Source organism: Eriocheir sinensis, chromosome 33 (genome assembly GCF_024679095.1).
Source record: "Eriocheir sinensis breed Jianghai 21 chromosome 33, ASM2467909v1, whole genome shotgun sequence".
NCBI classification, from domain to species: Eukaryota; Metazoa; Arthropoda; class Malacostraca; order Decapoda; family Varunidae; genus Eriocheir; species Eriocheir sinensis.
In genome coordinates, this window is record NC_066541.1 from 14,309,643 (window position 1) to 14,334,131 (window position 24,489).

The 24,489-nt window shown below is 41.8% G+C and overlaps 1 protein-coding gene across 3 annotated transcripts in view; it reads left to right on the plus strand.

Moving 5' to 3' along the window:
* Positions 1-18,558: 18,558 nt before the first annotated feature.
* The window catches only part of LOC127006762 (uncharacterized), a 201,330-nt gene continuing 195,399 nt past the window's right edge, over positions 18,559-24,489 (plus strand). Inside the window, exons 1-2 of one of the 3 annotated variants that reach the window (XM_050877044.1) lie at positions 18,559-18,617; positions 19,979-20,073. The gene's annotated coding sequence lies outside the window, so the exon portion shown is untranslated. Of the gene's footprint in view, positions 18,618-18,741; positions 20,074-24,489 lie in introns of those variants that run through there. The other 2 variants (XM_050877046.1, XM_050877045.1) reach the window with 2 other exon arrangements.

The window sequence follows — 24,489 nt, forward strand, 5'->3', positions numbered from 1 at the left end:
GGATGTACAGGAGAAGGAAGAGGGGGAGCAAGGGAAGGAATAGATGAAGGAGGAAAAGAAGAAGAAGAAGGAGAAGGAGGAATAACAACGCGGAGGAGGAAGAGGAAAAGGTGGTCATGGGAAGAAGGAGAAGGAGGAGGAGGAGGAGGGAGACGAGAAGGAAAAAAAAAGAGCACTCATCAATCTAGTGTACGTGTTTATCGATTTTCAATGAATGTAGTTTCTTATTTCGTATCTTCCAAGTCCTTCTTCTTCGGTGCTAGAATTTCATCTTCTTTACTTTGCTCATTACTATGTTCCGAACTCTTTCTTTCTTCTTCCGGTACGCGTTGTTGTTATTAATCTTAAAAGTTTCCTGTTTTCAATTCACATTCGCTGCTGTTCATGACTTTCGGGAACACGGGAACAAAAAACAAGTTCGGAACACGTAAAACTATCTCGAATAAATCTTGTGATCAGGACAAAAGATTACAATTTTATCGCGGGCTGATAGACGCTTGTGGGGGGTTTGGGAAGGAGAGAGAGAGAGAGAGAGAGAGAGAGAGAGAGAGAGAGAGAGAGAGAGAGAGAGAGAGAGAGAGAGAGAGAGAGAGAGAGAGAGAGAGAGAGAGAGAGAGAGAGAGAGAGAGAGAGAGAGAGAGAGAGAGTCACGTCATTAGGTTACGACCAGGCGCAGCGAGGCTTTAAAATTTTCCTTAATTATGATGGAACACAAAACAATCCTCCGATCACTTCTGTTTTGGTGAGTTAAAATTTCATGCTTTTTTCTCATATTATTGTGCTCTCTCTCTCTCTCTCTCTCTCCATCTGCTGACCGAGATATTTTATGTAAATCAGCGTCGTTTCAGTCATTTTAGGAGAAGTGTTGAGCCAGCATAGCAACGAGGCCACGCACACACGCATACACACACTCACACACACACACACACACACACACACACACACACACACACACACACACACACACACACGCAAAGCCTAATTCGCTCACAAACACATTCACACATACACAGAGTCATAACTAAGCATACAAAACAGGCTTCCAAACACGAGAGAGAGAGAGAGAGAGAGAGAGAGAGAGAGAGAGAGAGAGAGAGAGAGAGAGAGAGAGAGAGAGAGAGAGAGAGAGAGAGAGAGAGAGAGAGAGAAAGTAAGTATACAGCACCAAAAGCATAAATCGCCATAAATCGTCTCCTTCCTTTTCCTTCAATTCGAGAACGACAAGAGTCTCCTTTTTCCCTCATTGAGATTCGCTTATTAATAAAACTTCGAGATTTCCATAATTCTCCCTCCGTCAGATTTTCCCGAACAACGAAAAAAAGAGAAAAAAAAGCTTTAATATCGTACACATGGGAGAGAGAGAGAGAGAGAGAGAGAGAGAGAGAGAGAGAGAGAGAGAGAGAGAGAGAGAGAGAGAGAGAGAGAGAGAGAGAGAGATGCGAGCCTTCTATAGCCAGTCACACCCACACACCCTCTCTCTCTCTCTCTTTTCCACCCACTCTCATAAACACCAAAACAAGCAAAAAGCGAAAAAGAAAGAACACGCGAGGAGCGAAATGAGAGCGGCCGCTTCTAAACGGAAGAAAAGAAAGAAAGAATGAAGGAAAAAAAACATAAAAATAGACAAAAATGTTTCTAAAAGTTGGACGAACGTTCCCTAAATTTCGAACCGTTCCGAGGACTCGTCAACAAGGACACTCACTCACTCATTCACTCACTCGCTAACATGAATGGAGACAGACGGAAATTAGACACTGAGAGACAGACAGAGATAGAGACTGTTACTGAAAGAGAGAGAGAGAGAGAGAGAGAGAGAGAGAGAGAGAGAGAGAGAGAGAGAGAGAGAGAGAGAGAGAGAGAGAGAGAGAGAGAGAGAGAGAGAGAGAGAGAGAGAGAGAGAGAGAAGAAGAAATGAGGAAAAAAGTGAAAGAGTAATTGAGACACATTTACCGAAGCTCTCTCTCTCTCTCTCTCTCTCTCTCTCTCTCTCATTCACACTCACTTTCACTTTCACTTTCACTTTCACTCGCATTCACTCTCAGTCTCTCCGTGCCACGTGACCCTAAATCACCTGCCTAATCAAGCTAATCAGTGTAAATTCAGTGCCTAATTAATTTACAGGCCAGGTAAACAAGGCGTTATCGTGAATTACACATAAGCTGCAGACTGATACCTGTTTTAATGGCTTATTTGTTATTAATAGAGACCATGATCTGTGACGGAAGCTGAGTTAGTTGTAAACAGCTAGTTATAATTAGTTGTAAGTGGTGGTGGTGGTGGTGGTGGTGAAGAAAGGAAGTTGAGGTCGTGGTGAGGTGGTGGTGGTGGTGGATGGTGGAGGTGGGGTTGTGATGGTGGTGCTGGTGGTGGTGAGGTTGTGAAGGTGTGATGTGATGTGATCTGTGTGTGTGTGTGTGTGTGTGTGTGTGTGTGTGTGTGTGTGTGTGTGTAATTAATTCTCTCGTAACACCAAAAATAACTTCAACTTCAATAACAGTAATAGTAGTAGTAATAATAATAATAATAATAATAATAATAATAATAATAATAATAATAATAATAATAATAATAATAATAATAATAATAGTAATAATAATCATAATAATAACAACACTAACAATAACGGTGATAATGGTCCACGTAATAATTAACGAGCGTAGTTTAATTGCTTTCTAGTGATAAAATAAATGGGTTTAGGATTAGCGACGAGGGTGAAACAGGCAATTTATTAACACGTGGATAAAATACGCGATGTTTTGGGTTAACTGAATCCCGACATAATCATTACCATCATCAGCCCCACCACAATCATCACCACCACCACCACCGCCATCACCACCAACACCAACACCACACCACCAACACCACCCTCACGACCTCAACCATAACCATATAACCTACAACATCACCATTCTCACCACCACCATTACATCAACCATAACCCCATTACCTGCACCATCATCAACACCATTCGTTTCGTCATCATTATATCGTACCCTAAGGTTTAACCATAATCATTAAACTGGGAATGCTCGGAATTTCAATAGTAGTAGTAGTAGTAGTAGTAGTAGTAGTAGTAGTAGTAGTAGTAGTACTAGATGATGGGATAGTAGGTGAAATCTAATTTTGGTCTTTAGAATAAAAAGAAAAAGGAAAAAAAATTGAAGTGTGGCAATCTACTCATATCTCTCTCTCTCTCTCTCTCTCTCTCTCTATAGCTATTAAGTGTGTGTGTGTGTGTGTGTGTGTGTGTGTGTGTGTGTGTGTGTGTGTGTGTGTGTGTGTGTGTGTGTGTTTTGGCATTCATTTAAGTGCCTCTTGCTTTTATATTTTCTCGGCTAATGCGATTTTTTTCCCTTTTAGCTTTTTTTTTTTTTCATTCCGAGCGCACGCCATTAAAGAGACAAGATCATGCTTCAAAGTAACGTAATGAAACCTACACCATCACCATCACCATCATCATCATCATCATTTTCATCATCCCCATCACCACCATCTTCATCACCACTATCCCTACCCCAAGATCATTAATTTTACCACTCCTGTCACCACAACTATCTTCACCAGCATCACCATCATCACCACCACTATCACCACCATTTTCACCACCACCATCATCACCACCGCTGCTAATACAACACCGCGGACCCCCAGGGAGAAGCGGGCCCGAACTGGGACGGGGAGGGGGAGGAGAGGAAGAAGGGGGGGAGGAGGGGAGAGGGAGAAGGGGGAAGGAAAGATAAAACTTCATGAAAACACCACCACCACCACTATCACCACCACCATCACCACCACTACTGATAATACAACACCACGGATACCCCATGAGACGGTCTGGACTGGAGGAAGAGATGGGGGAGGGGGAAAAGGGGGGAGGAAGGATAATTGGAGAGAGAGGGTTGGGAGATGAAAGAAGGGAAGCGAGGGAGAGGAGTGAGGGAATAAAATAAGAGAGAAGAGAATGTTGGAGGATGAAAGATAGAGGAAAAGGTGGAGGCAAAGGAAAGGGAGAGAGGAAGTGGAAGGAGTAAAATGAGAGAGAGGAGAGGCTTGGAGGATGAGGGAAGAGGGGAAAGGTGGAGGATGAAGGCAGAGAAAAAAAAAGAGGTGTGAAAGTGTTACAAGGAAGGACACAATAAAGAAATTTACATGCAAAGTGAAAATGAAACGTGATAAACAGGAATGATACTTCTACAACCTCCCTCTTGCCCTCCTCCTCCTTCCTACCTCCTTCTCTTCCTCATTTTCTCATTCCCTCCTTTCCTCATTCCTTGCTTCTCTCTCTCGTTTCTCACCTCTTCCTCTCTTCCAGCCCTCGCTCTTCCTCCCTCTGTCCCTCCTATCTCGTGCCTCTCATCTTCTGCTTTCTCATTGCTGTCTCCTTCTCTCGCAGACTCTATATATTTCTTCTTTGATGTGATGCAGCCGAAAAAAGGAGAATACAACACCGAGACGAGAGAAAGAGAAACATACAGACATACAGACAAAGACGGATAGACAGACAGACAGAAGCAGAACAATTCAACACCAAGACGAGAGAGAGAGAGAGAGAGAGAGAGAGAGAGAGAGAGAGAGAGAGAGAGAGAGAGAGAGAGAGAGAGAGAGAGAGAGAGAGAGAGAGAGAGAGAGAGAGAGAGAGAGAGAGATGGACAGACAGACAGACAGAAGCAAGACCACGCAAAATAAAAAAGAGCATAAAAATTACTTACTCGTAAACACACAAAACATCCGAGATAAAAAAAAAAAAGAATAAAAGAAAGATAACTGAAAGCTGATGGCAAGCAAGAGTGGGAAGTAAGTCAATCCAGAGAAAGGGAAATAAAAGGAAGAGAGAAAAAAACGGAAAATATGCAAACTTATTCACGCCAGCTGATGAGAGAAATCTGCAGGGAACAAACGAAGAGGAAAAAATGAGAGTCGTCGATTTGAATGCGTTACAGAGAATAGGAAATGAATAATATAAGTAAAGAAGAAGTAACAGTCCGGAAAATAACTCCTGGCAGACGGATAACGAAAAAGGAAAAGAAAAAGTAACGCAAGACAGATTGGGGGGAAGGGAAAGCGAAAAAAACAAACAGGAAAGGGGAGACGAGAGAGGGAAGAGTAATGGAGAGAAAAAATTAAAAGGGGAACAGAAGGAAAGACAGATGGTTGTGGATGGCGAAAAAACGTAAACAAGATGCAGATGAAACGTGAATTTAAAACAGTGCAATGTGAGGGCGAAACACTGAGGGATGAAAGAAGAGAGAAAACTCGCAAAACCGCCAAGAAAACTGGAACAAAAGTTAAAAAGAAAAAAGTTAAAAGAAGTGTGAATGAAAAAAGGAGAAATAGAACGAAAGAAGAACGAATTGGGGCACGCAGGGATGTAGATGGAAGAAGGAGAAAGGGAAAGGGGGTTGGAAGTATTGTACATAGAGTTGTTAATACAGAAAAAAAACTCTTAGGCAATACCACTGACTATTTCGTTATGTGGACAGACACAGTGACAGAAACACACACACACACACACACACACACACACACACACACACACACACACGGAAAGAGAAAAACACAGACAAAAGACTACAAAAAAACTACTATGAAAAGGAACAAAACAACAATAATATCTCAAACAATAGGTGTAAAAAAAATAGAGAAATGAAAAGTCAAAACACACACATACAAATACAAGGAAATACAAATAAACCAACTCATATGAAACGGAGGGAGACTCAACAAAAATACCCCAAACAATAACTGCAATAATACTAAAAATAATAGTAATCAGAGGTCATGGAATAAAGCAGCGAGCGAAGAAAACGAGGTGCGGAGGGAAGGAGGGAGGGGGGAAGGGTGACGCAATGAGCTCCGTTTTCCTTGAGGAGACAAATTTGATGAAGAAAATGGGGGGTGCTGAGGACAGACCACCACTCAGCACCACCACCGAGAGCTCCCGGGGAATCGAGGTCAAAGAAAATGGTGTGGAGGATGATTTAGGGCAGCACTGGAGGCCTTTCAAGGATCACTACGCTAAAAATTCATTATATTTTCTTCTGCTCTCTTTTTTTAACTTATTTACGTAAACTATATAAAAAGAAAAGATATAATTAAAGTCTCTCTCTCTCTCTCTCTCTCTCTCTCTCTCTCTCTCTCCATATATCAGCCCGCGATAAAATTATAATCTTTCCTCCTGATCAAGAGATTTATTCGAGAAAGTTTTATGTGCACCAAACTTCTTTTTATTTTTCTCGTGTTCCCGAAAGTCATGAACAGCCGTGCATATGAATTAAAAACAGGGAACTTTTGAGATTAATAACAAAGCGTAGCGGGAAAAAAAAGAAAGAAAAAGTTGAGAAGGAAAGGAAAGAAGATGAAGTGTGAGCAAGAACGAAGAAGAATTTGAGAGACGAAAATAAAAACTGCATTATACGAAGAGCAATAGACGCATAAAATAGGTTGATAACTGCTTCTGCTCCTCCTCCTCCTCCTCCTCCTCCCCTTCTCTAATTCAGAACAGAGATATAGCGTTATTAATGGGACTCGCTGAACACATTAACAGAAAACGAAGCCTCGGGCACCACTCAGCTGGCCCGCTCCTTGTGGAACGTGTTGAGGGGAGAAAGGGATTGGTCTGAGGCTTGCTATCAGGAGGGGTGAGGGTTGAAGAGGAGGAGGAGAAGGAGGATGGGAATGGGGAGAAAGAGGAGGGCGAGGACGAAGACGAGAAGGCCGCAGAGAGGAACGAAGAAGAAGAACAAGAACAAGAACGAGAAGAACAAGGAAAACAAAAAGAAAAACAAGAAGAACGAGAAGAAATAAAACTTTGGAAGCATCACCAACATCATTCAAGTAAATAAAAACAAGGTAAGAGAATTTTAAAACGTAATATATAGACGAATGGAGGAAAGAAGCAACACTCCCACTACAAAGAAAGAGAGGAGAAAGGAACAGCGCAAAGAGAATGAGCGACTACTAAAGGAAAACTGGAAAATAAATAGAAGAGGGAAAGCAAACATGTTGAAGAGAGATCAGAAGAAAACTTACGCTGAGTTAAGGAGAGAGCGAAAGGAGGAGGAGGAGGAGGAGGAGGGGTTGGGGGACGAGGAGGAAAACTGAAAGGCAAGTACACAAAGAAGAGAAAGACGTCTCAAACCAAAGGAATGGAATCGGAAGTATAAGAAAACGAAAACACACAATAAAGACAAAAGTGACGGAGTTTATTAATGAGCAAACACATTTAAAACACTTATCATAAAGAGAAACACCAACTAACACAACAAAAGTCAACTGAATGAGGAAAAACGACGTGCATGCAGGAATAAAACGAGGGAGTGACAGACACAGAGAAAGAAGAAAAAAAGATTAAAGCAATAAGGAAAAGTTGAAGGAAAGAATACGAGGGAAACGACGAGGATGATGGAAGGATGGAAGGATGGGAAGTGGAGAAGGAGGACGTAGCGACAATCAGGACGAGAAGGGAAAGAAGGATTGGGGGTAAGAGGAGGAAATGGAGGTGGAGGTGAAGGAGAAGGAAGAGGAGGAAGAGAAGGCGAAGATTGGTGGGTTCCGTCAAGAGGTATGATTGCAGTTCTGGCATTACTATGCAGCAAGCGCTCATCTGAATAAGTTTGACGGAATCTTCATATCCTGTAAAGGCTCCTCAGCCAGCCAGACAGACAGACACAGACACAGACAGACATGCAGATTCACAGCCAGACAGACACAGACACAGACAGACAGGCAGAAACACAGCCAGAGACACAGACAGACAGGCAAATAGGCAGGGTGAAAGACGGATATAGACAGACTGAAAGGTAAGTACGTGTAAATATGGATAAATAGAGATAAATAAAAGTGAACAAAGAATAGGAGCGATACAAGCAGAGAAAATCAAATAATCAAAGGGGGCAAGCGCCGGGGGGAGCGTCGCCTCACCCACCATACGATGCCAAGTCCGGGGGTCATTCCGGGCGAGTCCCCATGAAGGCCCATTCTGAGTACCGCCTGGCAGGATCTATCGACTTGCTCAAGCCACGAGCTCCATGGGTGTCCCCTTAGCCTCCTCCACTCAGGATTGTCTCTTCCAGGGACAGAACGGATTAAAAGACAGACAGAGAAATAAGGAGTGACAGAGGACCCATCATTCAGAGAGACATTGAAAAGCACATACGTAGAAATATATATGGATGGATGGAAAGATAGAGATGCATACAAGGGTGAGAGAGAATGAGAATGATTCAGGCAGACAGATAAGACAAATGAAGATTCACGCAGAGAAATATGAAGTAACAGAACATACATCATTCAATACTCCATGATCCACCCTTTCCTCATTGCATTCCCGTTCGTCTTCCTCTTCACGTGATCGTCTTTGTAGTCAGATGCTTTTTTGAAAATAGAGAAATTGATAAATAGAGTGAGAGAAATAGAGTAGCAGAATATTCATCATTCAATACTCCATCATTCCCTCCTTTTCCTTATTGCATTCGGGTTCCTCTTTTTCCTCTCCACCTGATCGTCTTTGTAGTCAGATGTTTTTTTTTTTTTTTTTTTTTTTTTTTTAACTCCGCTCTCCCTCCTTCTCGCGGGCAATGATTCGCGAGCACGCCGGGTTGGGTTGGGGCGGGGAAGGTCGGGGCCGCGCCAGACAAAGACTCCGGCGATCACACTAAAGGAAGCAAGAAATGTCAGGAAAAAAAGGAGGGACAAATGAGTCTCACCCAATTAACGCTGACCAGAGAGAGGCTGTCACATTCTCTTCTCGTTTTTTCAAGCTTTTTGTGGGGGAGCATTTTTTTTTTTTTCTTACAGAAGCTGACGTTTCATCTTTTTTTTTTCTTCTCCTGTTCGTTGTCTCGTTTTTCCTCCGTTGTACTTTTTTCTTCTTTATTCTACGGAACGCTGCTATTTTTTTCTTATTTTTCTCGACGTTCTTTTTTCTTGCTCGTCTCGTTTATTTAAAGAAGGTATTCGCTCTACTTCTTCCCCCTTTCATCTCCCCCTTTTCTGTTCCCTTCATTTTTTTTCCTTAATTCCCTTCCTCTTTTTTTGCCAGTCGTCACTTTTACACTTTTTTTCCCTTATTTCCCTCTCTCCCTTTTTTTCCCAGCCGTTACTTTACACTTTTTTTATTTCCCTCTCTCTCTTTTCCCCCGGCCGTCACTTTCGTCACGCCCCGTCTCCTTTTTATATTATCAAAAGAAAAAAAACTGTAAGAAGAATAATCATTGTAGTAATAAAAGACATAAAAAAGAGGGAAACTGCACTGATGGAATTTACGAGACCCAAGACATAAATTTCGCGAATAATCCTCTAATTAGAAAAAATGCATTCTGCGCAAATATTTCGATACGAGAACAGAAAACGTAATATATTTGAGATTCCGCTACATATAATTGAAAATAGGAAAACAAAACATAAAAACTGGCGGGGAAATATATTACCCCGCCAGTAAAACAAATAAAATGACATGCGGGGCTGGAGGTGGAGGAGCTGATGGCGGTGAGGGTGTTGTTGTTGTTATTATTATTATTATTATTATTATTATTATTATTATTATTATTATTATTATTGTATCAGTAGTAGTAATAGTAGTACCAGGAAGAGGAGGAGGAGGAATAGGAGTAGGAGTAAAAGCCGTAGTAGTAGTAGTAGTAGTAGTAGTAGTCGCAGTAGTAGTAGCAACAGTAGTGAAGACGCATAAATCTTCAGGATAAATTAGTTTTACTTAAATAAAAACTAAATAATATCATTCTAGGGAAGGAATGTATGCAGAAAAAAGGGATGAAAAATGAAAGAAAACGGAGAAGAGGGATGCAAATCTTAAAGAGAATCTTAAAGAGCCGCATATTCGAAGCACAATATGACCCACTCACACGCAAACTTTGCCTCAAGGGAAAGTGGGCTACCTGATCTTCCTTTTCTATGACGTGTCAGGGAAAACAGGAATGGCTAAAAACTCACGAGCCATTTTATGCTAACCAGAGAAAATAGGAAAGCGGCGGAGGTGTTCAGTGAAGACAGGAGGAGAGAAAGAAAATGAGGTGCTGGGAATATTTACAGTACTTACAGAAAATTGGACGGTGGTGACGCAGGCCGTTTTCTGTCGCGCAAAGAGAAAACGAGAAACTCAGTGCCACTTGTCACAATATTTTATGCGTAACTAATTAATTTTGAATCACTAAATATATGCACCGTCCATGCTCTCTTATTCAGTCCCAAAATAAATTTATAAATGAATTGTAAAAAATGCAAAAATCCATGGATTGAAAAAATACTGCACATGTATATAGGGAAGAAAGAATTGCTTGCTTCCCACGTTTACATGTGAATAAAACATATCAAACAAATAAAATAAAAACATTAAAAGAAAAATTCGAGCACGGAAAAATATGAAACTAGGTATTCAGAGTGCGGTCGAGTAAAAATGAAGGTAAAAAAAAGGAGAAAGAGAAAGGAAAGAAGGAAGGATGTAAGGAAGGAAGAAAAAAGAAATCATGTAAGAAAGAATAAATGAAAGAATGATATAAATGAAAGAAGGATTGAAAGAAGAAAGAAAAATGCACAAAAAAAATGAAGGATGTCAGAGAGAAAATGATAAAAAGACAAAAAAAACAATAAAAATAGGCGATGAAATATGAAAAGAAATCCGAAAAATTGACGTACCAAACAACTAAACAAATTTCACCAAACACACAAACAATAAAAAAACAGAAGGAAAGCAAGAAAAACTCAAAATAAACACCTATAGACAACTTTCCAATTGTAGGCAAACACACCTTCTAAAAAATCAATCAGCGTGACGTCAAAGAAAGGGGTAGGAACATCGAAAGGTCACCAGGCAATTACAAACACGTGGATGGCCTCACAGGTAAGCTACTTAACGTGACAGGAAGAGAAGGATCAGGGTGACATATTATAGTGGTGGTGGTGGTGGTGGGTGTAGTAGTAGTAGTTGATGTTGCTGTTGTTTTGTAGTAGTAGAAGTAGTAGTAGTAGTAGTAGTAGTAGTAGTAGTAGTAGTGGTAGTAATAGAAGTAGTGGTAGTAGTAGTAGTAGTAGTAGTAGTAGTAGTAGGAGTATAACTAGTAGTGGTAGTAGTAGTATTAATGGCAGCAGTTATAATTGCAGAACCGTGAATTAATTTCCCAACATTCTCCTTCTGGTGTCGTTACTGCATTTCGCATTATTAACATTCACAGGAACTATCCTTTGGAGCGGGAGAGATAAATGAGAAGGCAAGCTATAAAACACATCAAGCGCATTTACATAACTCCAACACACATGACACTGAGAGAAAACGGGACTAACAGGGATGGAAACAAACGAAGTAAACACGAGCAAACAAGCAACCTCGCGTCTATTCCCAGATGTTCACCTCGACCAGACGAGGAAATATGAGGGAAAACACGGAACGAATTACTGTATTGACAAGCTCGAGGACGCGATGGAGACAAGATGGAGACAGGTAGACAAACAGGTGGGGACAGAGAAGCGAACGGAGAGGAAAATTGTTTATGCAGATGGGTGTCTTGGAGATAATGGAGGGAAGGAGAGAAAATAGCTCATGTTCCTCCAGGCCATTTGCACGAGAGAGAGAGAGAGAGAGAGAGAGAGAGAGAGAGAGAGAGAGAGAGAGAGAGAGAGAGAGAGAGAGAGAGAGAGAGAGAGAGAGAGAGAGAGAGAGAGAGAGAGAACTTCCACAAGAAAAATATCTCATACCAAAGTAATCAGCTCACCTCTTATACCTGCCTCTCTCTCTTCTTCTCTCTTTCTATCTTCCCTTTCCTCTTTTTCCCTTCATTCTTTCCTTCTCCTTCACCTTCATTCTTTAATTTTCATTCTCTTTCTCTCTGTCTCTTCTCTTCCACTTCTCTCTCCACTATCGTCGTTCTCTTTTCTCCTCTTCCCCTTTCTTCTCCCTATCCTTCTCCTTCCCTTCCCTCTATCAGAGCCACAAGAATGTAATCAGTTTTCAGCCGCCTTATGTAGCCCAGGACAATATACTTAGCCTCTCAGGTAAGGTAATAAGGTCAAGATGGTAGAGGAAGTAGTAGTAGTAGTAGTAGTAGTAGTAGTAGTAGTAGTAGTAGTGATAGTAGTAGTAGTAGTAGTAGTAGTAGTAGTAGTAGTAGTAATATTAGTAGTAATATTAGTAGTCGAAAGAGGAGGTGGAAGAGGGAAACGGATATCAATATTAGGAATGGTTGTTGTAGGTTTTTGTTGTTGCTGAAATAGATCAAGAAAAAGTGCAAATTAATATTCTATTGTATATTTTTGGTGGATAGATTTATGGTTTATGCATATCCATATAGCCCGGTCACAGATCAGGATATTGCGACTCAGTTACTGAACGCGCCAATAAATTCTTCAGACCTCAACAATTAACTGACAGTTTGACTGACAAAATTGTTGACTGACTGACTAATTAACTGACTGGCTGAGGAAATGAGTGTATAAATAAATAAATGACTGATTGACTAATTGACTAACTGACTGATTGAGTCTTTGACATGCTGACTTCCTGACAAACTGACTAACTGACTGACTGACTGACTGACTGAGTATATGACTGAATAACTCATTGACTGAGTGACTGACCACCTGACAAACTGATTGAATGAAATATTGATTGACTTACTAAATGCCTGAAAGAGTGAACACCGACATTACTCTTCAACTGACTGGCTGAATAAAATATACAGAAAAATATTCTATTAAACAAGAGATAAAAATAGTTTTATGTACTACTCATAATTAAATTAAATAGATCAATGGAGCGAACACACACACACACACACACACACACACACACACACACACACACACACACACACACACGTACACACACACATACGTGATATAAATTTAGGTCACGAGGAACAAGTAACGAGCGAAAGAAAAGGAGAATTTCAATTATCCTCTACCTTTTTCGCTTCTTTTCTCTCTCTAACTCTTTCTCTCTTTTCTCTTACCACAATTCCTAATACAACGACAGCAAATCCTACAACTACTAATGCTCCTATTACTACAACATCAACAACAAAACAACAACAACAACAACAACAAAATCTACAACTGCTACCACTACTACTATTACTACTATTACTACTACTACTACTACTACTACTACTACTACTACTACTACTACTACTACTACTATGACTACTACTCAGGCACTGCAAGCAACATTGGCAGAACAAAAGTGGTTCATAATGCAATGTTTGACGTAATGCAATATTGTGGACGTTGCCGGAATGATGGTGACCAGAAGGAGGAAGAGCAGGAGGAGGAGAAGAAAGAGGAAGATTGGTAAAGGAGAAGAAGAATGAGGAAGGGGAGGAGGAGGAGGAGGAGGAAGAGAGGAGGGAAGTGTAGTAGGAGTGAATAAGGAAGAGAATGGTTTGGAAAAATATACGACTGTTGAGAGAGAGAGAGAGAGAGAGAGAGAGAGAGAGAGAGAGAGAGAGAGAGAGAGAGAGAGAGAGAGAGAGAGAGAGAGAGAGAGAGAGAGAGAGAGAGAGAGAGAGAGAGAGAGAGAGAGAGAGAGAGAGAGAGACGGAGGAAATCAGGAAGTAGGAGAAGACGAAAGAAACAGAAGGGAACGAAGAGCGTGCAAAAATAGTGTTAATGAGAGGGAGAGGTGAGAACGAGAGAGAGAGAGAGAGAGAGAGAGAGAGAGAGAGAGAGAGAGAGAGAGAGAGAGAGAGAGAGAGAGAGAGAGAGAGAGAGAGAGAGAGAGAGAGAGAGAGAGAGAGAGCTGAATGACCCTCTGATGGCATTAATGAAGACAAGGGTGAGGGTGCCAGATTCAGAACACCTGGCCGCGAGACACACCTGTTAATTAAGGCGACAGGTAACACTCCTCCACCTCTTTGCCTCCCATTGCTTTTCCAAGGCTAAGAACTCCTTTTTCGCGGGTGTGGAGGAAGGTTAAGAGAAGGTGAAGGCGGAGTGAGGTGAGGGTCATGCTTCTTCTCAAACCTCCTCGTCTTTGTATGATGACAGATAACACATCGCCACCTATTTGCCTCCCATTACTCTCCCAATGCGCTAAGAACTTCCTTTTCGCGGGTGTGGAGGTAAAGAGTAGGTGAAGGCGGTGTGAGACGAGGTTCGTGCTTTCCAACTATTTCTGTGATGATAAAAGCCTACAATGCTATCTATCCCTATTTGACTTATTTTTCCCTTCCATTTGAGGTGAGGTTCTTACTTCTCATATATTTCTATTGCGCTTAAAGTTTACAGTGATAACATTCTTTTTTTTAAACTTCTATTTTCCTTTTATCTGTATGGTCTCACCTACTCGTATTTGTATGACGATGAAAGTCTACGGTACACACAATCTCTATTTAACTTATTCTTCCCTTCCATTGTGTTCCTCAAGTACTAACACCTCTTTTTTTGCAGGTTTCTAGGAAGGTGAGGAGAGTGAGCGTGTTAAGGCGACGCTACATGCTCTAACATCATCATCTACTCCACGTGTTTGCCTTCCATTACTCGTCCAAGGCGCTAACAACTTTTTTTTTGCAGTGAACGAAGGGAAAGAGGGACTGAAGGTGTGAGGGTAAACAGAGAGTGAGAGACTGAAGATGTGAAGATACAGAGAGAGAGGTGCGAAGGTACAGAAAGACAGAGGTGGTAAAGGTAACAGAAGACTGGAAGGTAAGGAGAGACAGAAGTTTGAGGGCAAAAAGAGACAGGAAGCACGTCGGTAAAGAAAGACTAGAGGAAGGGAGAAGAGATATAGAAGTATAGAGGTAAAATAAAAGGAAGAACGTATAAAACTACTGAGAGAAAAGGAAAGAAGGTACAGAGAAGGTATGAAAGTATAAAGAAAGAGAGAGAGAGGAGGATAGATGGTATGAAGGTATAAGTCAGGAGGAAGGTGTGAAACTACAGAAATATAAAGTAAGAGGAAGCTGAGAAGGTATGAAAATATAAAAATAGAGACAGAGACAGAAATTATGAAGACAAAATGAGACAGAGTGTTTGAAAGTATAAAGATACTCAATTCGTGCCAAAACATAATAAATATTGAACATACCTTTACCAGCCTTTCATTAGTGGCACCAATACGTTTTTTTTTCTGCTTACACGAGTCAATAACGAATCAGTCATAATAGCATGGACTGAACTCTCTACTTTGATTATTTTGATTACCGGGAACCTGTAATTTTGAGCCCATTGATAAAAAATGATGAAGTCCATGAAAATTATTGGGAGTGAACATGAAAAATTGTGACGGGTTTAGAATATAGATTACCATTATCAGGAACCTAATCCTTTCGTCCCATTGGCAATAAAAAGTTACTTCTTAAAAATGATAGATTATGAAAGTGAAAAGATCAGGAACATATCGATTCCGAGCCATTGTTAAAAAGATTTATTTGAAGATAGTATAGAAAGAAGGATAGGAATAGCACTGCTGCCCTTAACACGGTACCAGCTTTGAGAGTCCCGCAGCAATGTGAAGAATTGTGGAACGTGCAAATGGAAAGCCTTGAAATTTATAAAAGTTTAGTTGAGAATTGTGAAAGTAAAAGAAAATATAAAAAAATATTGAAAAAATGAAAATAATATCGATAACGCAAAAAAAAACAAGAAAAAATACGCTGGAATGATTTGAAACTTATGAGAGAGAAGTTAAGAATTGTGAAACGTGCAAAATTAATAAAAAATGGAAAGGTAGAAATAACAACGATAAGACAAAGACAGAGCAATCACATCGATAACACAAGGACGTACCAAGAAAAACATACACTGGAATTACTTGAAACTTGACAGACATACGTTAAGAATTGAGAAACCTGCAAAATATATAAAAAGAATGAGAGAAATAGAAATAACACCGGTAACCCAAGGACGTAACAAGAAAAACACACACTGGAATTACTTGAAAATTACGAGACAAGAATTGAGAAACCTGCAAAATATATAAAAGAATGAGAGAAATAGATATAGCACCGATAACACAGAGACATAACAGTAAAAAAAAACAACGGCATTACTTGGAACTTCTGGGATATGAGTGAAGAATTGTGGAACACGCAGCAACAATATACAAGGACCGAAAACAAAATGTGGAAAATAATAATGTCGATAGCAAAAAGGAGTAACCATAAAAGTTGTGCGCCTTTCCCGGAAGCGAAACAATACCACGGCACCAATACAATAATATCCCATTACAGCAACAACAGCAGTAGCAGCGACAACAACAACAACAGCAACAGACGGCAGGACAATACCATGACGACCCCGCAACACAAAGCGATTCTCCATATATATGCGACACAGGATCATCCAACACAAAGATACATAACGCAATAGAATATTACAAAACAGTGTACAACATAAAAACAATACAAGTTCATTCAGTGCAACACAACACCTGACGCAAAAAACACAATCAACACAGCAGAGTACAACACAAAACCCATACCAAACATTAATCATATAGAAGGCAAGATTATACCATGACAACACGATATGCAAAACAAAAACCCAACGCACAACACAACAGAACACACAACATAACCCAGTACAACACAAGACTTTTTTTTCCATAAACAAATAACACAGACGGTAAAGCATTCTCAAAACAACACAAATATGCAACACTGATACGCAACATAACACTTACAACAGACTAGAACACACAACACTCGTAAGAACAACCAAATAACATGATAATCAACAAAACTCACTTCAAAACAACACAAAATCAACACTAAAAGGACCAATACCGAACTAGAAAATGCAGAAAACAACCACAAGGCTTCCACCATGATCCTCACCACCACCACCACCATCACCACCTTGACGACCACCCCCACCACACACCACAACACCGCGTCCGCATTCTTGCCCACGCCGAAGTAATAGCTTATATAGTCTTTACTGCGATGTTTTGAGCTTTGAATTGTTATCGACATAGAACACAGAGAGAGAGAGGGAGAGGGGGAAGGAGAGGATGGGATGGAAAGGCGAGGGAAGAGAGATGGCAAGGGAAGAATCAATAATAAAAGAGAGGAGGGGTTTAGGAGAACTAGAAAAGAGAAGAGAGAGGGAGAGGAAGAAGGGAAAGGAGAGAACAGGATGGAATGGCGGAGAAAGATGGAAATGGAAAGCCGAAGAATCATTAATAGAATAAAGGAGAAGGATAGAACTAGAAACAGAGAGAGGGAAAGGGAGAGAGGAGAAAAGGATGGAAAGTCGGAAGAAAGATGGAGATGGAAAGCGGAGAATTGATAAAAGAAGAAAAGAGAAGAAACACGAAAACTAAAATGAAAAAGGAGAGAGAGAGATAGAAGGAAATGGAGAGGAAAGACAAGAGGGACAGGATGGAAAGGCGAAGGAAGAGATAGAAAGAAAAGAATTAATAGAAAGGCAACGAAAAAGGGAAGGAGGAAGAAAGGGAGGAAATAGACGAGTTGACCAGAATGTAAAGGAGAAGAAAAATAGAAATGGAATGGAAAGAATAAATATGAAAGAAAGTGAAAGGGAAGAGATAAGAGAACTAGGAAGAAGGGAGAGAGATACAATAAGGGAGAGAACATACGAGCGGGGCAGTGTGGAAAGGTAAAGAAAGGGAGATGAAGAGGACAAAGGGAGAATGAGTTTAGGGAAATGAATAGAGTGAGGAGAGGGAGAGGGGAGAAGGGAAGCGAGAGAAACAGGGTGTGGAGTGGGTATAAGAGGCAGGGAGAGGAACGGAGGGAGTAGGTAGGAGTAATAGGGTGTAGTGAGAGAGGAAGGGAGGGGAAGGTTAGGCAAGAAGAGAGAGAAATTAGGGAGAAGAAGGTTGAGGAGATGAGAGGAAGGATGGGGTAAAAGAAAGAGGTGGGAAGGGGAAGGGGTAAATTAAGAGGGATAAAAAAAATAGGAGAGAGAGAGAGAGAGAGAGAGAGAGAGAGAGAGAGAGAGAGAGAGAGAGAGAGAGAGAGAGAGAGAGAGAGAGAGAGAGAGAGAGAGAGAGAGAGAGAGAGAGAGAGAGAAAGCTTTTAATACACCTTCATTAATCTGTTGCAGTGTTAGTTAACTGGAAATAGAAAATGATGCCCCCGAAACACACACACACACACACACACACACACACACACACACACACACACTAACACCGATAGTATTACTCGTACGGAAAATTACTCATATTTCCTTGGAGAAACTGCTTACTTTCCTAAGCATGTGTGTGTGTGTGTGTGTGTGTGTGTGTGTGTGTGTGTGTGTGTGTGTGTGTGTGTGTGTGTGTGTGTGTGTGTGTGTGTGTGTGTGTGTGTGTGTGTGTGTGTGTGTGTGTGTGAGCACGCGCGCGCGGCATACAGAAAACGTCGCATGTGGTGTCATAAATAGATGAAGGAAAATAAATATAAATGTACACAACCCAGATGGCCGCCCTGGAAGACAGTGTGTATGTGTGTATGTGTGTGTGTGTGTGTGTGTGTGTGTGTGTGTGTGTGTGTGTGTGTGTGTGTGTGTGTGTGTGTGTGTGTGTGTGTGTGTGTGTGTGTGTGTGTGTGACCGAGAAAGCGAGAGAGGGAGGCAGGCGGGAGCAGGAGGAGGAGAGAGGGAGGGAGGGAGGGAGAGCGAGAGGGCTGGGAGAGGCAGTATCCCGCTGGCCGCGATCGAGTGAGGTGTGTGTCTCTCTCTCCCACAGCCACCCAGCCAGTCCGTCCCCAGCCTGCCTCTCGCTACCCAGCCTGACCTATCCCCCAGCGTACCCTTTCCCCCGCGCGTACCCTCTTACTCTCCCCAGTCTACCTTCTCCCCAGTCTAACCTCTCCCCAACTTACCCCCTCCCCAAGCCTACCCCCTCCCCAGCCTGACCTCTCCCCATCCTACTCCCTCCCCAGCCTACCCTCTCCCCCCACCTACTTACCTACCCCTAGTCTACCCTCCCCTCAGCCTCCCTCCCCCAGACTACTTCCTTCCCCAGCTTGACTTATCCCAGGCCTTCCCTCTCCCCAGCACTCCCTTCTTCCTCCACCTACCTCTCACCTCCTCGGTTATCTCTCTCCTAGCTTGCCCTCTTCCCCAGGCTGTATCCTCCTCTCCCCACCCTGCTTTTCCTTACCTTGCATACTCCCCAGCCTCCTCATCCTCCCCCAGTCTCACTCTTCCCCAGTTTACCATTCCCCTAACCTACTTCTGCCACTTCTTTCATCTCTCCCCAACTTTGCCCTTTCCTCAACCTGCTAATATGCCTACTCCTCCTCCTCGTCCTCCTCCTCCTCCTCCTCCAGCCATACCCCTCCCCCCAGTTCACCCCCAGGCTACCCCTCTTCCAGGTGATCGTACGTCAGGCCTGCTCATCCCTCAGCCTACTCATCTACTAAGCTGAAAATCCACTCCCCAGGCTGCTCGTCTCCCCAGCTTATTCGTCTGTGTCCAAGCCTGTTCATCCCCCAGCCTGCCCCTCCGCCAGCTTGCCTCTCCCCAGCTTCCACATATACCTATTCGTCCTCCTCCTAGTCTTCCCCAACATTACCTTATCCTCCAACTTACTCAGCTCTCCCCTAGCCTGTCTGTTAATCCCCAAGGTTGGTTAATCCCAAGTCAATTCCACTGGCAAGTCGGACAATTATCACTTCCTCTACCCTCTTAGTACCTTAATCTACCTTCTCCTCCTCTTGGTCCCCTTTCTCACCTCACTGCCTACAGCCTCTTAATTCCCCTGTCTACCTGTTCCCCAGACTAGTTCACCCCAGGGCAATTCAACAAGTCAGGAACACTGTACTCATATCTGTCAATACCATAATACAGCTTCTCTTCAGCCTAGTTCATCCCCAGCTTATCCCCGCGGCCTCCAGATAGTTGTACCTCAGTCCGGCTTTGCGCTAGTCCTCTTCATCTGCAGCCTGCCCTTTCACCCCGGCCCTTACGCAACACGAGGCACCAATGACTGTGTTCCATCCGTCACCCAACCATATACACAAACGGCACTCGACCTTTCCTTCCACTCAGTAACCCTTCCTCATGTTACCCTTCCTCGCAGCCAGCCAGCCAGTCAGCCAACATTCCGGTCAGCCACTTCACCAGCCAACCAAGACATCTAGATAGTTGCAAGTTCTCCAGTGAAGCATCGAGTCTGTAAGTTATTTGGTTATTTTACTATCCACTTCGTTCCGTGATGTCAGTTTTAATAGACAGTCATTGGGCCATTCAGACGGGCGTGACAGACGTCTAGACAGTCATGGAAATATATCTTAATCCGCAATCAGTCACTCAGCAGTCAGTCGTCAGTCATTCGGCAGTCACTCGTCATGCGCTCATTAAATATCAATTAGTCAGATAAGCCACACTGATCCAGCAGGAGTCAGATGATCCCTCACGCAACTATCCATTTCATCGGCCAATAACTCAACCAGTCAACCAGTTAATGCATCAGTCAGCTGCACCATTACAAAGTTTATCATTGCCGTTCAGTCAGTCAGTCAGTCAGTCAATCAGTCAACCATGTAGTCAGCAAGCCATTTGGTCAGCAAGTCAAGCAGTCAGCCACTCAGTCATTTAGTCAGTCAACTTTTTAGGCAACCCTTTAGTCAGCAAGTCAGCCATTCAACCAGTCAACCATTCAGTCAGCCAGCCACTCAAGCAGTCAGCCACTCAGTTAGTCATTTAGTCAGCCAACACTTTTGTCAACCAGTCAGCCATTCAACCAGCTAAACATTGTCAATCAACCATCAGTCAGCCAGCCATTCAGTCAGCTAGACATTCCATCATTCAACCATCAGTCAGCCAGCCATTCAGTCAGCCAGTCATTTCATCAGCCAATCATCCAGTCAGCCAGTAAATCCAGTCGGTCATTCAGCCATCTAGTAATTCAGTCAATCAGCCGTTCAGCCAGTCAGCCATTCAGTCAGGCAGGCAGTCAATCAGTCAGTCAGACAGTCAGTCAGTCAATCAGTCAGCCAGTCAATCAATCAGCCAGTCAGCTTATCATTTCCACCCTTTACGCTTCGTCTTGTGAAAATGAAAGTTTATTTATTTATCGTTGAAGTGTTTAATGTAATTTTGTCGCTGGGCTGGGCTTACACTTCATTTTAATTTCACGATCATTTGATTTCAGGCTAATATACGCAATGGTGCTTGCTGTATAAACATTTTTTAGCACTCTCTCTCTCTCTCTCTCTCTCTCTCACCGCTATTTATAAAGGCTTATCACATGTAATTTTGCAGCCATGTTATATTTAATTTTTATCAAGCTTTCTCTTCTACGTAAAATGACTTCGTTCGCTGTTTTTTTTTATTATTTTCATATACTTTCTCTTGGTGAAGTTCTCATTATCTTTATCTATTCCAAAAACATAAAACAATGATGAGAAGTAAATGATGAAATACATGACAGTGAATTAAATTTAGAAAATTGATAGACATAGATATCCAAACAGAGATAAATAAACACAGACAAATGAATACACATACGCAGACTGATATAAATACATAGACAGACAGACAGTTACAAAGGTAGATAGAAAGATAGATAAACGGACGGACAGACAGATATATGCAGACAAAAGGAACGCACAAAAAGGTTTAGTCAGACATCGAAAGAAAGAAAAAGAAAAGCAATAAAAAAGAGAAAACGGAAATACGAAGAGATAGTCAGGGACATGTCCGCGGAAAGAATAATGAGAGAGAGAGAGAGAGAGAGAGAGAGAGAGAGAGAGAGAGAGAGAGAGAGAGAGAGAGAGAGAGAGAGAGAGAGAGAGAGAGAGAGAGAGAGAGAGAGAGAGAGAGAGAGAGAGAGATTATCCTTTCCTGTCGAAGTTCATCAAATTCTCGTGACTTGGGAAATACATATGCAGAGTGATTTGGTCGTGGCGAAAACGCTTTCCTCTTAGCTACTTTGCAAGCCAGTCAGTCAGGTATTCAATCAGAAACTTGTTGGACAAATTGGTTAACGAATCAGTCAGTCAGACATTTGTTCGTTTTTTTAGGCATTCAGTCAGTAATTCATCTAGTCAGTCAATTACTAAGGCATTCATGCATTCATTCACTCATTCATTTAGTCATTCATTCAGTAAGTCAGTCAGTCAGTCAGTCAGCCCGTTAGTAAGTCTGTCAACTATTCAACGTCAGTTTCTATAAGTTTATCAATTCCTTCTCTATTTTCGTTATTAAACCATTCAATCAGTAGTGACGATCAAGTATTCATAGATTCAGTGAGACATTCCTTCAATTAATCAGCCATTCAGTCAATTTGCTACATGCCCAGTTACTTTATTAGCATTCATTCAACGAGCTAACCCATCAGTCATGCAGGTCAATCAGTACACAGTCAACCAGTCAGTCATGCAGGTCAATCAGTACACAGTCAGTCAACCAGTCAGCGTTCAGTCAATTGGTCGGTCATTCCTCCAATCACACACGCGAGGGGTTAATCATACGGTTAGGTTGTCAGGCTCTTCCAATCAGTCATGTAAGCCAATCCACCGGCGAACCAATTAGTCAGTCAGCCATTCGCGCCAGTTAGTCAGCCAGTCAGCAAGTTCCGTCGAGGCTTCAGTCAGCCGGGGCGGGAGTCTCTGGGGAGGTGGTTAGCTAATTTGTTTGTGTATAACCGAGAGAGAGAGAGAGAGAGAGAGAGAGAGAGAGAGAGAGAGAGAGAGAGAGAGAGAGAGAGAGAGAGAGAGAGAGAGAGAGAGAGAGAGAGAGAGAGAGAGAGAGAGAGAGAGAGACAGATACAGAGAGATAGACAGAAAGGTAAAATAGACAAGATAAAGAAAACGAGAATGAGAGAGAGAGAGAGAGAGAGAGAGAGAGAGAGAGAGAGAGAGAGAGAGAGAGAGAGAGAGAGAGAGAGAGAGAGAGAGAGAGAGAGAGAGAGAGAGAGAGAGAGAGAGAGAGAGAGAGTCATACATACGTCATTCACTTTCCTTCGAAAAGACCATTTCAAAATTCTTTTTTCGAAATCGTGCTCCAGTCATTTAAGAAGCCAGTCCTTTTAGCCACTCTCTCTCTCTCTCTCCTTCCTTTCATTATGGCATTCGCTTTTTCAAGATAAACTTCCAATTTCCCACAAGAATCAAAGTGAAAAATGAAGCTAAGAACCAAAACTCCGCGAACCTTTCGTGAAACCTTATGAGGCATTATGTCCGTTTATGAACCCCCTTCACGAGCCTTTATGAACCCTTTTAAGGTAGTTAAACGAGGCCTTATGAGCCTTTACCCGAACCTCAAGAGGGGGGAGAAATCTAAAACAGGCCAAAAAAACTGTTCCCCCACTTATATTTTGGAACCCATTTTGAGATTCTTATAACCCGCTGCGAATCGTTTATGGACGTTTAGGCACCGCATGGAAGCTGTATGAAACGCTCCCGATCTTTAATGAACCGCGGGGGAATGAATATTTATGAACCGACGCGAAGGATAATGAAACACTACCGAACATGTGACGCCGACGAGGAACTTGACCCAAAAAAGAGAAAACGGAGGACAAAAAAAAAATGGGAAGAGGAACAAAAAAACGAAAGGCGACTGACCGACCAACCGACCGAGTGATCAAAATGGGATTACATGTTGCATATAAAATCATTAACCGACGCGAAGGAAAATGAAACGCTCTGGAACTTGACCCAAAAAAGGGAAAACGGATGACAAAAAACGGGAAGAGGAACAAAAAGAGGAGGTGACTGAAGGACAAACCGACCGACAGACGATACATACGAATTCGAAACGTAGATAAAAAAAAAGGGGGGGAATAAAGAAAACGGGAGACAAAAAGAGGGAAGATGAACAAAAACAGGAAGACGGAGGACAAAAAAACAGGAAGAGGAACAAAAAACGGGAAGACGAACAAAAAACGAGAAGCGACTGACCGACCAACCGACCAACCGACCAACCGACCGACCAACCGACCAACCGCTACTTTCGAACTCAACCGCGGATAAAAAAAAAAAGAGAGAGAATAAAAGCTGAATATAAAATCATTAATCATCGTTACTCATGTACTCAAAGGGAACACCACAAAATACGAACACGACCCCTGCGGCGGACAGGATAAAAGATTGGAAAAAAATGTAAAATGTCTAAAAAAAAAGAAAAAAAAAATAGTCCAAAACGCATCGAAATAGGAACACAAGAAATGGAAAAAAAAGTGAAATGGCTATACAAGTGAACACACTGGATTATAATAGGGAACAAAATAGTGGTGAAAAGTGGGGAAAAAAGTGGGATTGCAATGAAAGGAAAAACAATAGATTATAATAGGGAAAAAAATAGTGGTGAAAAATAGGGAAAAAAAGTATAATTGTAATTGCGATAATATGGAAAAACTGTAACATAATAAGGGGAAAATAATGGGAAAAAGTGGGAAAAAAATGGAATTGTTATAAAAGGAAAATAATGCATCACAGTAGTGGGAAAATAGTGAGAAAAAAGTGAAAAAAAAGTGGAATTGGTACAAAAGAAGAGAAAACAATGCATCATAATAGGGGAAAATATTGGGAAAAAGTGGGAAAAAGTGGAATTGGTACAAAAGAAGGGAAAACAATGCATCATAAT